This window comes from Strix uralensis, chromosome 2 (genome assembly GCF_047716275.1).
Source record: "Strix uralensis isolate ZFMK-TIS-50842 chromosome 2, bStrUra1, whole genome shotgun sequence".
NCBI lineage: Eukaryota > Metazoa > Chordata > Aves > Strigiformes > Strigidae > Strix > Strix uralensis.
The window spans coordinates 29,130,914-29,148,404 of NC_133973.1; positions in this window are offsets into that span (position 1 = coordinate 29,130,914).

Here is a 17,491-nt window from a genome sequence, read left to right on the forward strand (position 1 = left end):
TGAAAATAAGTGTGATTTCAGATTAAATCCCCAATATTTAAGATTTTACTGTACTGAAAAATAGCTTATTTTAGTAGTTTCAAAATATGATGTAACCCTTTAGTCCTCTTTGACCTTGTTTAAGCAAGAAACTATTTCATGTTTTCATATTCTTCTAATTTATATGGATTGATATAGGTGTGAAAGAACCAAAATCACATTTTACAAAGTACACAAATCTGTGCTTCTTTCTCCCTTGATTTGAACAGTGCCTTGAGAACAGTGCACAGAGGATGACTAATCATATAGTCTGACCTTGCAGAAATGTAAAAAGCTTTCACTTTGTCCTTCTTTCCAGCTTGTTTTACATGCTTACAGTGCTCCAGGAGGTGGTCTGTGCACTCGCAGATTGGTGTGAATATTTGAAAGACTTTTTTAAGAAGAGTAGGTGAAAACTGACAGTTGAGGAAAAAGACAGATGTGCAAATAGGTTGGGTAATGTGAGTTGCTTGCTTTTATCCAATGAGTTAAATTTGTAAGAATTGATATACAGGCTAAAGAGAAGCTGCTATTTGCAGTGTCAAAACGGGGTTACATTTTATTGCTCTTACAAAGCCTAAAACTATGCTGGATATTCTTCAGCACCCTCTACTGGTTTTGTAATTATTTACACAAATAAAGCACAAAGCAAAAATTGAGCAAGCAGATAACCAAAAAACCAAAAAATAGTGGTTTTCTTTTCTATCCAGATTTCAACTATAAATTCATTCCAGCTTCTGCTTTTACCACCACACGAGTTCTCTGCCTGTGTCTTTTCAGTGCCTTTAAAGTGTGGCTTTATCCAGATGACTTAAGACACTTACTTGAAGAGCCTGTTTGTTTATATAGTTTTACCGAACACTTGCTCCTGAATGTTAAGCAAGAACCTGTTTAGGCAAATAACAGAGTTCTCTCTAGAGTGATAATTCTGCTGTATAAAATTAGGAATCAGAGGAGTTATACTGCAAATGCAAGCAGGCTGGGCTCCACACCAAAACTAAGTATAATGGGATTAAGGCAAGGGCTGAAGGGATCCTGCTGGTTTTGGTGAGACTATTCCTAGGAAATGAAGCACAGGGAAGTTGAGGGAAGCTCTAGAAAAGCCAAATGGCAAAGTAAAAACTGTTCATCTCACATTTTCCATTTAGAATTTTCTTATGCTGTACTTCGCTCATTTTTAAATAATATCTTTTAATTTTTCCAGTGTTCTTACCTGAGAAAATCCCCACAGTCTGTGTTTTTACAGTAAGGGGCCACACAATGGAAGATATTATAAGGAATGATAAAATATTACTTTAGCCCCAGATAGATGTGTTCACCTATCTACCAGCACATTTTAGTGGGAGAAGCTCCTTGAAACCTTTCTCATTAAACCAAGAGTAATTATGGTTATAAATATAGATCAATATTTTTTATTTCTGCAAAATAAAAACAAATGAATTGTGTCTAAAAGATAAGTGGCTTTTAGTTTCTTTGATTAAAATCTCTGCACCTAAGCATGCATTTCAAATCACTATAACAGTATTACTGTTTTGTGATTTTAGTACTTATTTGATGGGTAACACACAGTTTAAGTAAGGCTAAATCTCTTCCAGCAATTTGTATATAATATCAAGAAAAATAAAACCAAACTCTATATTGAAGAGTGTGTGAAGTCTCCTTTAAAATGGGATGATAAGACTTAATACTAGAATGCTAGTATAGTGATTATGTAAAGAGTGAATTGCTCGTCATAAAGATTAAATCTTCATTGTGCTGTGGCAAGTGGCAATGAACTGGCAATCCATCTGTTCTTGCTTTCTTCAAATATTAGAATTTATTACTGCAGAAAATAATAGCTGCTAATTTTCCAACCAACCACCTGTAAAGAACAAGTCATTGCACAGATAAGATGTGCTTTCCCCCTCCTCTATATACAGCACCTTCAGTTAACTTCATTCTCTCTATTTGAATGAGAGCATATTTCAACTGTAGGACAATTATATCGTTCTGTACCTTATATAACCTGTTAAAAACAGTTATTTGCTGACATAAAATTAATTCTGTGCTCAGTTTACAGATCTAACTAGCTTAGACTAAGAACACTTCTCTCTTCAAAATCTAAAAACACTAGGGGCTTTCTTGGATGTGTTTACAATTTATATTGTGCTTTGATTAAACATTGGTTCTAAAATAGATTTGTTGACAGTTGATATGGCAGTGTCATTATGTATTGACAGTGCAACATAATACCATTTATTTTTCTATAGGTTTATTTATACAAAATAACTTCCTTTATTCTACATGGGTATAATTCCTTCCATCAGAATGGAGCCATGAATAGTAGTTGTACTCTGTAAGAGATGAATTCAATAGCGATAATGCACTCCTTTTCTGTTTTAAACTTTAGTTAATAGTTATGTTTTTTTCTTTTTCCAAGGTACTCTGTTGTGATGTGTAAATGCTTGGCCAACTCCCTTTATTATCTGAAAAGATCCAGGACCACCTTTTTTTGTCATATGACACCTCTGTGTAGTAGCTTTTTTGTCTGTGTTGAAACTGTGGACCCTGCATTTGGCAAAGAACAGTGCACTGCCTTCCAAGCCATGTTGTTCAAAACTAAAGGAACATATGACATTCTTTTTATATCTCATTAAAACTTCACTTTAATATGTCCTTTTCAGAAATACTGAAAAACAGAACCACTTTTTTGAGCAATGTTTTAGTCTAACTTGCATTCTAGGGCATGTGTTTTGTTCTTCTGGTTTGACACTTAGTAACAGACTTGGGTTTATGGATGAATCCTTGAGAAGGCCATCAAAAGTTATCACAGTTCAATAATCTTACTTTGGGAGGCAGTGAGTTTACCAGCAGGACAGTTCTGTTATTTGCCAGCAATTTCATTAGAGCTTCTTATGGTGGAAAATCCCAGTATTAGAAGTAGGACAAAAATGGCCACCAACAGATTTAAGGGACGAAGTTTCTCGGGTGAGACGCCATCATCAGAATTAGAGAACAGTAAAGAGAGGCTCTGACCTTCTGACAAGATGCTATAAAAGCTTCAGAAGGCTTCTCGAAAGGTTGAGAAAACAGTGGGAATCATGATAACATTCATTTTTTCTGTATCCTCCTTATGTCTTTATACAAAAATAAATTTTTTGGGTAAGTTCATTGTTTAACTCTTGCATTCTTTGCACTGACTATTGCTTTCTCCTTAGAGATGTTTAAGCATTCAGCTATTCAGATGACTGGAGCTGTAGTTCATAAGGGAGAATGCCAGACAAGGAGCATTCACCTCAGAAACGGATGAAAACTGGAGATAGAGCCTGAATATTACTCTATCCTACTAGGTTTTGAAGCATGTGGGATTCCAGTTGGTTTCACACAGCAAACTGGAGACCTTTTATATGAACCTAAGTAATGTTTCCTGCTCTGAAGCATGCTTTTTGTCTAGCTGACTACTTTTACTACTTCTATATCAGAAAAATGGGGCTGTGAATAATTATCTGTTCACTTATCTGGGGAACCATGAGAGTTGTTTACCCAACAATATTTATGAAGTTCAGACACTCTGTCAGAAGTAGTTTGGGATGAGCACAGATGGTAAATGCATTACTCAAGAGTAATGAATCCCCAGGTGATATATGAAGACCATTTTATTTTCAGGGATGTCAATAAGGAGCCACCAGTTTCTTGAGATGGTCTTGTTAATTTTGTATGCAGGTTTTACGATTTATCTTCCAGGCTCTGAAGAGCAATTAAATTCACCTATGCACATCAAAATACTTAATGAGTATCATAAGTTTTGATGATAATGCTCTTCTTTTCTTCTTTAGGTAGCTTCATTCACTGACAGTGCTATAGACTTTAAGCACATAAATGTCACAACTTCAGAATGGGGTGGCTTTCTTGAAGGAGGCTTTTTATGTTCTGACTTTATTTTGCATCCTACAGGGGATGGGTCTTTTGCAGGCAGAATGTCAGGTAGGTATCCCAGGAAGTCTGCTCTGGTTCCTGCAAGTACATAGTATCATGTACCACCATAACTACTTAAAAAAGGATGGCTTTTGTCTGATATTTGCTTTTTACTTAATATATTAATAACATCAGTAAAGCCTTCATAGATGTGTTAAAATTCACTATTAAATACTATTTTCTAGAATAAAACTCTCTAAAAGTCTTGTGACAGGATGTAATTCATACACATTTTCACAGTAGTTGACTAAAACTTATCTGTTAACTCTTAATTGTGAGTTCTAGTGAAAAAAATTAAGCATTATATTCATTTAGTGTGTAATATTGGTACTGTTACAATTTTTTGTTGTGTATATGTAATGAATACAGTCTGAAACTGTCACCAAATAGGATAAAAGGACTTATCGACACCAATGTGATGTAGATAAGCAGAGACTCCTTTATTAACAGCTGGGTGTGTAGGGGAGTCGTCTCACCAACAATGCACACCTACCTCGTGTAACATGCTGATTATATAGGATACAGTAATACATAACAAACAAGTTCTCATACATAAACTTGATAATTCCCGTAACTCATTTTATTATTCCCACCTCTTTCCAGTCATGAGCCCTTGAGTCCTGAAATGAGTCGGGGGCTGCTTTTGCAACCACCACGGACTACTGACCCACAAGAAAGACCCTCTAATGTCCTTGACTCAAGGACTTTGGCTCACATTGCAATTTTAACATGCTTCAAGTTCCTTTCACAAGGTAACTTTTAGAGCATCCTGGTCTACAGGGCAATAAATTGTCCTCACTGAACAGTCTAACAATAGTACTTCATCATGAGTCTTATTCTTTGAATAGAAATCTGGTTATGAATTATTACCAGCCTATATGGCCTTAGCCTGGGATTTTACAAAGGAATTTGTAGCAGCGTAACTGGTTGTATGGTTATTTTAAACTAGATACAATATTTCTATGACTACTTAAAACATTACACAACTATCTTTTATAAAACCAATATTCCTGTGAAATTCCATTTAATTGATTAGGCCTAATCATTCCTTATCAAAATCACCAAAAATAATCAACTCAAATTAATAACAGATCAGTAACAATCAGTAACAATCCCTCAATGACTCCATATACACCTAGCTTTCTTGAAAAGTTTTTTCTCCTGTGAATTAGGATTGATTTCTTTTGTATCAATGTAATTTCATGACAGTCTATAAATACATAAATGTGAACTGAAATAATTAACATAGTGTTTTAAAATGTAGTAAATATGTCTCCAAAGTACCCAAATTTTGTTGAAAGTTATGAAAAAACAACCTTGTTGGCAATGGTAGTCACTAGATGACAGAAGCCACCAAGTAGCACACAAATGATCCTGCAAAATTTGCTAAATGGAAAAAGTTGTACATTTTGGGGAAAAAAAGGTTATTTGTTCCATTTTGTACCACTGTTGTAGTGTTCTTTTGGTACAGGTGAATGAATACTTCATTTTAGCAGAAAAGAACAGGTTGTATATAGTACTTTTACTCAGTTGAAGTAGTTTCTCATACCTATACTTTTTTTTTCCTTGAGGTGTTGTGTTGGTGTTGCAATGCAAGAGTACATCAGCACTGGAAATCTGCAACAACAGCAATTAAGCATTTTTTGATGAGCAGAAATAAGTCCCCAAGTTTGTTGTTCATATGGCATGGGTATAACACAAATCAGTGCAAAGATTGCTTTGGATAATGTATCATCAACTGTAAGACACAATATCTTTGTAAAGATTAATGTTTTGTCCACAGAGAATACATAGTATTGTCTGTTCATCATGACTTCTGCTTCTTTGGTTCTTCCAATTTGCTGTGTCTTTCCTGCCTTTTCCAATGATGGGATGTTTTCATCATTCCTGCTACAATACATCTAATCCTGTATAATTCTCTCTCATGCATTTATAGGAGTATCAATAACTGTTATCCAATACTGCAGATTTGGATGTTTTAGGGGCATATTTATTAAATTTAGAGGTGTGGGTAGGATTTAAGTGCACTTTTATTTTCTTACCGATTGACATTGCAATGTTGCACTGGACAGTCACGTTTAAGAGGTGTTGTATGACTAGATAAATTCCAGAAGGTTTTTTTTAATCTCCATTTGAATGGCTTGTAACAAATTAGTAGTGGTGTTTATGCCTAGATTCTGCCCAGATTCTGCACTTGGTGCTTCTATGTGTGGCCTTTAACATGTCAAGCATCTTGTTACTCTTTTCTGTACTTGATATGTACTTGTTTTGTTCACATTATCAACCAGGAGACTAAGAAGGAAAGGGGTTTCTTTTGTATTCCTTGTGGAATTGATATTGCTGCATCATGTCTTACTAGGTAGAGGCAAGCCATTCTTACAATAATCAAATCAAGTTTCTGCTACATTGTAAACTGCATTAAGGAACAAATTATCTTTTATTATTATCATATTTCTTATATTGCTTCTTGTCAATCAATAGTACATTGTTAAAGCACTATTATATAATGATTAAACTAATGTATGAATACAAAAAATGTTTGGATTTTAAGTTTAGAACATAACATGTTATTGAAAAAGTGTCTTAGGAGTATGCAAGCTCTGTTTAACAATACAGTGAGTTATGAGCATCTGGAATCTTGGTAGAAAATCAGAGTATTTGGTAACAATTTTATTAAATAAGTAGGTCATGAAAAAAAGTTGAAAGTTTTTTTTTCAACTCAGCATAGTGACCTATTTCTGTTTTTAAAATACTTAAGTATTTTTGTATGTAGTATTGTAGTACATATCAACGCTATGTGCTAACAGGAGGATATATCAACCATAATGTATCCTGTCACAGTTGTGTTTGGAGAGGCAGTCAAAGGCTTATGCAGTCCATAGTAAGGTTAGTAGACTTATCTAACTTTTTCTGGTTTATTTTATGGATTAAATAAATCTTAAGGCAGATAGTAAAAGGATTTACCATATCTATATTAAAGATATTAGGTAATGAGATCTGAATCTGTTCAGTTTAGTGATAAATAGTCTAAGGAAGACATTCAGCATTTATGACTAAGCATAAGCCAATTCAAGTCACAAGAGTTCAGCCTTGATACCTCTGATGCTCATATTCTCTTTACTATCAGTAGCTTTACACTGCTGAGTAATTTGTTCTGGGTAATCTATTCTGCTATTTTAAACTATATTCAGCTGTGGCTCAACTGCTTTTGATGCCCAACTCCATGCAAGCTATCTCACTTTCAAACCTGTTTGGGTAGCTGAGTTCAGGTTTGTTTCATACTGGTATACAGTGTCTGGCACAGGAAGGTATTTGTTTTGAACAATGTTGTGTGTTCTTCTGTCTCATAAAAATGGGAAACTGAGTATGCGGTGCTCTTTCTGAGCAACAAAAGGTACACAATACACTGCAGTTATTTGTGCTTCTGCGTTCAAATTAGATCAGTTTTTTCTAAAGCTAAGAAAAAGGAAGAGCTAAGACTCTGCAGCTAAAAAGATACGGGATATATTTATTTGTTTATTAGTGCTTGATCCTCTTAATACTGAAGTAAGCCAGAATGTATTTTTAATTTCAGAATGAGTAGGATCTCCTTCCTGAGAAATGATCAGAAAATTATTTTCAGGGTGAAGTCCCAGTACTTCCAGTGTCTGTAGACTCTTCATATTAATAATGCAGTTTCACTTCTAGGACATGATCTGTTCCATACTGTATAGAGTACATTGCTAACTTCCTAGATGCATAGGATGAGATATTCCATGATGGTGATTCTTGCTCTACAATGTGTTCATTGTGACAAGACTACTTTTACAGTAATTTATGCATCTTTAACGTGCATCTTAAATTTAAGCAAGGAACTTTATTTTTGCTGAGACTCTCTGCAAAGCATCATAATTTACTGAGACCAGAGCAGTCAAAGAAAACATAAAGGCTTTTTACACAAAGACATAGAGGCAAGGAATATAAGCTAACAAATCATATTGGGAAACTAGACTACTGTATGTTATGCTGTAGTTGCTATGAAAACAAAGGGAATTGCTAGACAGCTATTTTTGAATGATGTGCTGAAGATACTTTAATCTGAATCTCTTTACTGCATTTTGTTCCTAAGAAGACTGTAAGCAGAAAGAAGATCTCTGCTTAATTCTTAATACATAAGGCTTGTTAGATGACACTAAAGACATTACAGGCCTGTCTTTCTATAGTGGCATGTTTAAACTGGGGCTTGGTCAGGACTAAAGTGTGCAGAGGTCACAGCAGGTAATTGGCACAGCCTGTTTCTGATCCTGAGGCAGTTTGTGGTGCAGGGGTCTCTACAAGGTGCACTCTTCTGTTTGCTGTGTTCACAAATACTCACTGCCAGCAGAGCTGAGTATCAACGATTACTCTCATTCCCCTGTGCTACTAAGATTTACAAACTATGAAGGCTAGTGGTGTGGGGCTTTATCTTGTGAGAGTCTCTCTCAAATGTGACAAATGCACCTGCCAATGGTATATGACTTACATAACTCTATTAAATGTGGATCAGAGATGAAGGTGTTTTGTCCATCTGTATGAACATTTATATCTCATTTGAAGTCTGGATTAGACATAAGATCTGAGCTGTGAAGCACTCGGAGTTTTTATATTCTAAAACCAGACTGTGGTTCCCATTACTTTGTCTCTGGAATCTGCCAGAATCACTGTGGTCTGCTTCGTGAATTGAGGTAGTATTTAATGCAAATACTAGATAAGCAACAGGCAGATTCCCAGTAAAGGGTGAGTTAGTACTTGCCACTGCTATTTTGATTGTAAGTAAAACAGCATAAATAAGAAGGGTAGATTTTGTAGCAAAGTGGAGTTCTCTCCCTTCTCTGTGTTCTCACTCTAAGAAGTTATGAGTTGCCATTGCTCAGATGTTTTGGGAAATGTGCTTCAGTCATAAAGAGGAGGAGGAGAAATCTGCCAAATTCAGGAGTTCACATCTCCCATTCATGCTAAAGCAAGGGCTGCTGAGAGCACAGCCACAGGATGATAGCAAAAGTCTTGAGAGCGCAAGTGCAAGATAATATTAGAGGCACCAAGGGTACAAACGTGAACCACAAATGATAAATTACTGGTCATTTAAGGAATGCAAGCTCAAGATGTGCAGAAGTGATTCTAGGGACCAACAAAGAAAACAACATATATGCAAAATACTGCATTTTTCTGGTGGTAGCACAAAGTGATAAGCTATAAAAAGCAGTTACATCCTCTTCAAGCATGAGAAAAAGGAAGGGAGAGTTCTTCCTGCATCGCCACTCAGTTAAGGGTAATGCATGTTATTGGTGTTTCTGCTTGCCAGTATCAGGCACTTCCTCCTCTTTGCTGGAAAAAGCACTGCTTTCTGATTTTCTCTTCACTCTGTGTCCCTACTGCAGGCTCAGCAATCATATGTAAAGGTTTACCTTTATAAATCTGTTTAAGTAAATTAGAAATACAAAGAACACTACATGTGTGTTCTGTGCTGTGACCTTCACACACAGGGTGAGTGATACCACATCACTGGGAAGAAAACTTGGTTGCAATGCTGTACAAGAGACAGGTTCAGAGTCAGTGAAGTAAGGCAATAGTCACTAGTTCAGCTCATCTTGGAATTCATGTTGCAAGCAGAGGACAGGGCTGGGTGATTGCACACTGGTTTTATTGAGGTTGCTGAAACTTTCTGCTTGCTCTGAATAAGAAAGGGGTAAGTAAATTCACAGAGTGGTTGATGTTGGAAGGGACATCTGAAGATTGACTAGTACAACCCTCCTCTTCCAAGCAGGGTCAGTTACAGCAGGTTGCTGAGGATTTAATTCATTTGGGTTTTGAATATCTCCAAGGATAACTCACTGTGCTAAAGCTTAGTACTTATGTCTGTTTAATTTATAGCAGATGCATTGTAATAAGAACTCAGGAGTTAGAACTTGTATTCATGTCTCCTAAATCTAAGTCCTAAATTACACTCTTGATTGAAATTGAGAAATGATAATTTAACTTCGCCTAGGTCCTGTAGAACAGATAAGCGGTTCACAAAATCAAGAAAGAAGACCCATGATGAGCAGGCCTCTGATTCCTGCCTCCGTAATTTCACCTGCCTCAGCAGTCTTTGGCCAAAAATAGAACATAATTCTAACAAACAGAAAACAAAATCCATTACTAGTTTGTGATGTTATGCTCTCCTTTATTGTGCTTGCTATCTAATTTTGTTAATAGTTTGTTCTTGCTGCATATGGAAAGAAATGGTGTGGATTATGTCCTTAGCTTAGCCTTCCCTGTATTTTACTACTGTGACAGATCTGCTGAAAAGTCAAAATGAGAGATCACTGTGAAAGGAAAGCATATGAAGTAGCTGTTCCCTTCTTCAGACTACTTCGTTGAGAGGTGACAATACTGTGGTTTTTGGCTGCCTTCTAAAACAAACCGACCAGTTCTCCATTCCCCAGAGGTCTATTTATGCATCTGAATCTTGGACAGACATAGACTACTGTTTCCAGTTTCACATATGCAGCAGATTAGAAGCACTGGCAAATTACATCATCAGGATGGAGGCTGTGTTTTAGATACCTAAGCAAGCAAAAGAAAACTCTGAAGGGAAGAAATATCTGTTCTCAAGAATCTGGCAAATAATCTTGTTTTAGGTACCTGAATTTCCTTATACATTGTGTATGTCATTTAAATGCTTTGACATAGTTTAACATTAAAGAGAGGATACTTTTTTCTATTTATGGACTTGAGAACTCCTCCTAAATCTTGAAACTACTCTTTGTCGTATATGCATGAGCAATTTTTATTTCTTTAAAGTTATACATGCTAATAATTGCAGAAATCAGTTGAATGTGTTATTGCTCCTTACCCTTGTCTGTCTTTGGTTTTGACTTTAGATGGTAATTGCTTTATGAGGTCTAGTTAAACTAGTGTATGTGACTGGTAGCGATTATTTTTAAATGCTTAATTTGGAGATGCTGATATTAGGTACAAGTAACTAGACATAAAATGTAGCAAAAATGGTATACTTGTGACTTAATGGATGTAAGAGACTTTGAATTTCTTAATGGTGAAAATGCTTAGCATGTAACTCGTGTTCCCTATGTTAACGTGAATGTGTGCTAATGACAGTCTAGGAGAGACTGTGTGTTTACGAGCATAGCCAGTGTGTATGAGAGGAGTCAGTCTTTAGGATTGCAGCTGCTAGATGGCTCTTTCCTAGTGTTTTGTTGTTTTGACCAGCAATAAGCCGGTGTTTTTGCTGCTTGTTAGATGGTCTGAATGAGAAGGAATATTAAGTGAAAATTCTGATAGCAAATCAACTTTGCAACTGGAGAGGTGGGGAACCTCTAGGCAATGAGGGAGACAGACTACAGGACAAGAGGTCCAAGAAGGTCAAAACTAAGAATATGAAGAGAGTTGTTTGACTTTTAACAGATTACCATGTCAGAAACTTGATTTTTTTATTTAATAGTGTTATAATGACCAAAACAATGCATCTACCTAATTTTAAATTCAGCAAATTTAATGCAAATGTTCTGGTTTCAGTATGGGAAATTCCATATGATACAGTAAAATCATGCATAACAGAATGCAATCCTAACTTTAGTCTTGCATATATCATTGACAAATTTCTTATAATCAAATTTAGATAAGGTCCTTAAGGTTAAGTACTTGGAACAATTAAAAGTTCTAGAAATGTGCCTGTGCTTATCATTACATGCAGGAATAGTATGAAATCTACAGATTCATAGTTAAGCAATTACATGATTCACAAAATCAGGATTTAATTTTCAAATTTAAGTCTCAGTAGATTTCCTAAAGTTTCTAAAACAAATTCCTAATGGAAAAAGTGGTTTAGGTTTCCTTGAAACCAGTATTTTAAGCATACACAGATCAGGCTTCAGACAAATACTTCTGATTTGTAAAGCGTGAACGGTTCCTAAATCTTGTCTCGGATTTCCTCTTCTCAAATTTAAGTAGAAATATCCTTAATGTATTTCTGTCACAGTTATGGCAGCCATTAATACATCATCCAGCAATGGAGTTATAATGATGCATTACTTATTCTATATACTCTGACTAGATACGAGTGATAGTATCATGGGTGGAATTCTAAACCACTGAAGTCCTTAATACTTGAAGAAAACAAACATTTTTTAAAAAAAAAAAACAAAAACCACAACACAAACACCTGCACACTGCTTCTAGCAAATAGATGAGTTTAGAAAAAAATATTTTTACACTTGAATGATTTTACTAGTTAGAGAAGAATATGCATTTTTGTTTTATTTGTTTGAATGAACAAATTCAGAACCACCACCTTGATCTAAGAGTTGTTTTTAGTTTTCTCCTCTTGGATCAATGCTGCATTGCAATATTGTTATTTTCTTCTAACTTCCTTTGAAGAATATAACAAAAATTAAAAAGGATTTTTCTGCTTTTTGAAATCTTCCTATTTTTCTTTCCTGAACTAGTCAGCTACAGAAGACTCCCCATTTGTTTGGTTTCCTGCCTAAAACAGGTAGAAATTCTCTTATTGCAGCTCTTTCTAATCTCTGAGAAAGCACAACTGACTTTACAAATTGAGAGTCAGAAAAAGTAGCTTTTCTCTATAAACTTGTAGCACAAGATAGCAGCTGAAAATTGCCCTGAAGTATTTTACAAGCAAGTACTTAAAAATGCCACATTATATCCAATAAAGAAAGATAATTAAGATTTTTTGTAAATATGTTTACATCTTAAGATTCTCTTAACCTGTTCAGCAAATCCCAAGATTTTTATCCTTTGAGGGAATCTACTGAGGATATAGTGTGAGTTTAAGAGTCCCTTTGAAGATGACTGGAGATTTGAGGACTTAATGCAATCATGTAGTTGCTGTAGCAGGAGATGAGGTCCTTTCACCTTGTGTTACACTATCCATATATTAAACTTACTCATACAAAATGAATTTTCAGCATATGTATTTCATCTCTGAGTTTTAAAACTGGTGTTATTTTCAAGTCTTCTGTATGTGGTCTTTAGTGGCCAACTAGATGGATCTCCTGAAAGCCTATTTCAGAAGTGCAAACAAAAATTATCAGAAAAAAAGCCTCTACTCAACTCCTGTCTTGAAGAAGCACAGTAATGTGGATGTATCTGAAACCCAATAAAAGACTAAGAGGCATTCTCTAGGGTTCTGTGCTTAAGAAATGTTGGAAGGCTTTTGTTACTGTTATATGCAGATAGACTGAGGTTGGTGGATGCTCCTTTCTGCTGGTGCTTACACTGCAATTTCATTTGCAGTATTGGTGATTGAGCAGTATTGATTATTGTGATAGTATGACTAACTTAGGTAAAAAATACTTCACAGACCTGGAGACAGAACTTTACAAGTAAAAACAGTATCTATTTACCTACTTCATGAGTGGAGGCAGGATTTCTGAAACAACCTCTTATTTCAACTGTTATTTTTGTTAACTGCTTTTATTTCTTTCGAATTTAATAACTGAAATGTATGAACTTCAGGTGCAACATATATTCATTTAATATATGACTAGTAGTGTTTTATCTGACACGGGAAGTATACTAGAGGACAGACAGTAATAGGTAAATGACATCCCTGTTTTTATATATAACACATCCTAATTTTTCCTTCAGAATCAAAATAAAATAATTTGAAGTAAGAGGTACTGGTAGCTGTCTCTTAAATGCTTCCTACTCCTACTACCACATCATGAGTATTATGATATTATGACCATTATAATATTCTTCAAGAAGGAAATCTTAAAGGTGCAGGAGCAGGCTGTCCCCATGTACCTAAAGACAAGCCATCAGGGAATAAGGCTGGCCTGGCTGAACAGAGAGCTTTGGCTGGAATCAGGGAAAAAGAGTGTTTATGACCTTTGGAAGAAGGGGCAAGCAACTCAGAAGGACTACAATGATGTCATTGGGTTATGCAGGGAGAAAAATAGAAGGGCCAAAGCCCAACTAGAACTTAATCTGGTTACTGCAGTAAAATGCAATAAAAAATGTTTCTATAAATACATTAGCAACAAAAGAAGGGCTAAGGAGAATCTCCATCTTTTATTGGATGGGGGTGGAAACATAGTGACAAAGGATGAAGAAAAGGTTGAGGTACTTTGTGCCTTCTTTGCCTCGGTCTTTAATAGTAAGACCAGTTGTTCTCCGGGTACCTGGCCCCCTGAGCTGGAAGACAGGGATGGGGAGCAAACTGAAGCCTCCATAATCCAAGAGGAAATGGTTAACTGACTGCTACACCACTTAGACATGCACAAGTCTATGGGGCCAGATGGTATCCACCTAAGGGTACTGAGGGAACAGTTAACAAATGTGACGCCTATCTACAAGAAAAGCTGGAAGGAGGATTTGGGGAACTACAGACCTGTTAGTCTGACCTTGGTGCAGGGAAGGTTATAGAGATCATCCTGAGTGCCATCACATGGCACGTATAGGACAACCAGGTGATCAAGCCCAGTCAGCATGGGTTTATGAAAGGCAGGTCCTGCTTGACAAACCTGATCTCTTTCTACGGCAAGGTGCCCTGCTTAGTGGATGAGGGAAAGGCTGTGGATGTTGTCTACCTTGACTTTAGTAAGGCCTTTGACCCCGTTTCCCACAGCATTCTCCTGGTAAAACTGGCTGCTCATGGCTTGGACAGGCATACTCTTTGCTGAGTAAAACCTGGCTGGATGGCTGGGCCCAAAGAGTTGTGGTGAATGGAGTTAAATCCAGTTGGCAGCTGGTCACAAGTGGTGTTCCCCAGGGCTCAGTATTGGGGCCAGTTCTGTTTAATATCTTTCATCAATGATTGGGACAGGGGGATTGAGTGGGCCCTCAGTAAGTTTGCAGATGACACCAAGTTGGGTGGGATCTTGAAGGTAGGACGGCTCTACAGAGGAATCTGGACAGGCTGGGTCAATGGGCCGTGGCCAATTTCATGTGGTTCAAGAAGACAAAGTGCCGGGTCCTGCACTTGGGTCACAACAACCCCAAGAAACGCTACAGGCTTGGGGAAGAGTGGCTGGAAAGCTGCCCAGCAGAAAAGGATCTGGGGGTGTTGGTTGACAGCCAGCTGAATATGAACTGGCAGTGTGTCCAGGTGGCCAAGAAGGCCAATAACATCCTGCCTTGTATCAGAAATAGTGTGGCCAGCAGGACTAGGCAAGTTATTGTCCCCCTGTACTCAGCAATGGTGAGGCTGCACCTTGAATACTGTGTTCGGTTTTGGGCCCCTCACTACAAGAAAGACATTGAGGTGCTGGAGCATGTCCAAAGAAGTGCAACAAAGCTGGTGAAAGGTCTAGAACACAAGTCATATGAGGAGCGTCTGGGGTTGTTTAGCCTGGAGAAAAGGCTGGAGCTGGCAGTGTTAGGTTAACAGTTGGACTCCATGATCTTAAGGGTCTTTTCCAACCTAAATTATTCTGCGATTCTATGAATCTATGATATAAAATTGAGCACGAAGGAATGAATGAGAAATCTTCAAGAGTGAGTGAAATATTAATGCTAACATTATTCTTTCTGCTCTAAAGTTGCATGTTTTAATTCACAATAGAAATAGTTGATATTCCATTAACAACAGTTTTTTAAAACAATTTGATACAATACTTCTATAGAAATTCCCTAAACAAAAATCACAGGAAGGAAGTTTTATCTTAACAAGTATGGAGCTATGGTGTTCCTTTGATAGGCTTAAAATGTCAAAGAAGTATTTTTGTGCATTCTGAAGTTTTTCCAGTACCAATGTTGATTAACTATAATGACTGTGTCTTGGCAAGAACTGAATGCTTTTACATTCAGATTCACTAGACTTATAAATAATGTGTTTGTTATTATCAAAGCAGTTATTACCATAAAAATGGATATAAGAAATCAGGACATCTTAAATTCTGTTTAAACTAATAATTAATTATACCAAAAAGAAATAAGGCCTGTAGACCTATTTTATGCAAGAATATATTTATTTATACTCCGGTTAATAACTCAAGCTAAATGAACTTCAAACTTCCTTAACATTTTACAGAACTTAACTCTGTATATTTTGATCAATACAACTAAGAAACAGCAAAAGCAATTAAAATAATTTGAAGCATGGTGACAACAAAAGAGGGTTTTTCCTCTTTAATTTGAAAGCAATTCTAATTTATCCACTTGGAGGAAAAAGAAAAGGAATGTGCAGTGAGTATCCTATCTGTGCAAGATAGATTTCACATGCAGAGAAACAAAAGGGGAGGAATGATGTTTTCAGAGATCAATTTTTATTTGTCTTGTGAATACTGAAATGAAAGTTTATATATTTGGGTCAAATTTTTTGTTTATAAAGTTCATCTTGTCCCCACATAGCACAAACTAATCTGTTTCAAATAAAAGACTTGAGAACTTTGATTCTTTTCCCAGTCACCATTTAGGAAACCTCATTTTATTACAAAACATAATGTGAAAGACAACAACTGCATACCATGGTTACTGAGCACTATCTAAATTTATTTCTGTTATCAATTATGCCCCCAAAGATGTAAGCATGAAATTGTTATTTTCAAATCATACTCTATTCTTGGCTTGTTATCTTCATTGGTGTCCTAAAAAGATGAGGTCCCTTCCTCTAGTCTTAATTCAGGATGAAAAAGTAAGTAGGACTTCTGGCTAAAGTGACAGAATTTAATTAGGTTGATATTTAGAACATGTAAAAAGAAAAGCTACTTCCTCCTCATTTGGTGACACTGCAGAAAGTGGTCTTCAAAACGCTGAGGTGATCTGACTGATAATGTTAAATTAATCCTATTAAATGAAACTAATTATTTCTCACCTTAGACAAAAGCAGACCAATAAAATGGGGTGCCACTTCTGTCAGTTTGCTTACTCCCAAACGCTGGGCATTTTCCTTTTGTGAATAGGCAGAGTATATTTTAGCTGATGATCAGTTAATTCTTTTACTTGCTGAGACATGATGACAGGCAGAATTAAGTATCTCAAGAACTGCATAAAATCTTAGCAGTGCAGTGACAAAACTTAGGTTTTGACTTCTGATATAGGGATCAAACTGGACCACCTCTTCCTTCTAAACATGAAGAAGAGACCTGGGCAGGCTAAGCTAACTGTTGGAGATTCAAGGAGTACAGCAGCAGAGCCCAGCACCCCGCTCCACTGCTGCTGATAACCATCCAGCACAGCACATCCTACATGTTGCTCACAGGCAGATGGAAGGGTGTTTTTTTTGCCTGAAGTGAACCAAGAATTGATATTAAAACTCTTATCTGGAAAAAAATGAAGATTAACTTTGGTTGGTGGGAGTCAAAGGAAGGTCTGGGAACAGCTATCCCAAAGAGGGCTATTATTTTCTGAACTAAATTTCCATTTATTTTTGTCCAGTGCTCTTTTATCATAGAAAAGATCATCCAAATGTTGTAAGTACTATAATCAGACTGAAAATATTAGTGCTGAAAATTCAAGAAATACCTGGTGAGAAACCTCCAGACTATGTGTGTCTGACCAAAATCTTTAGATTGTTTTACACATATATAAATGTATGTAT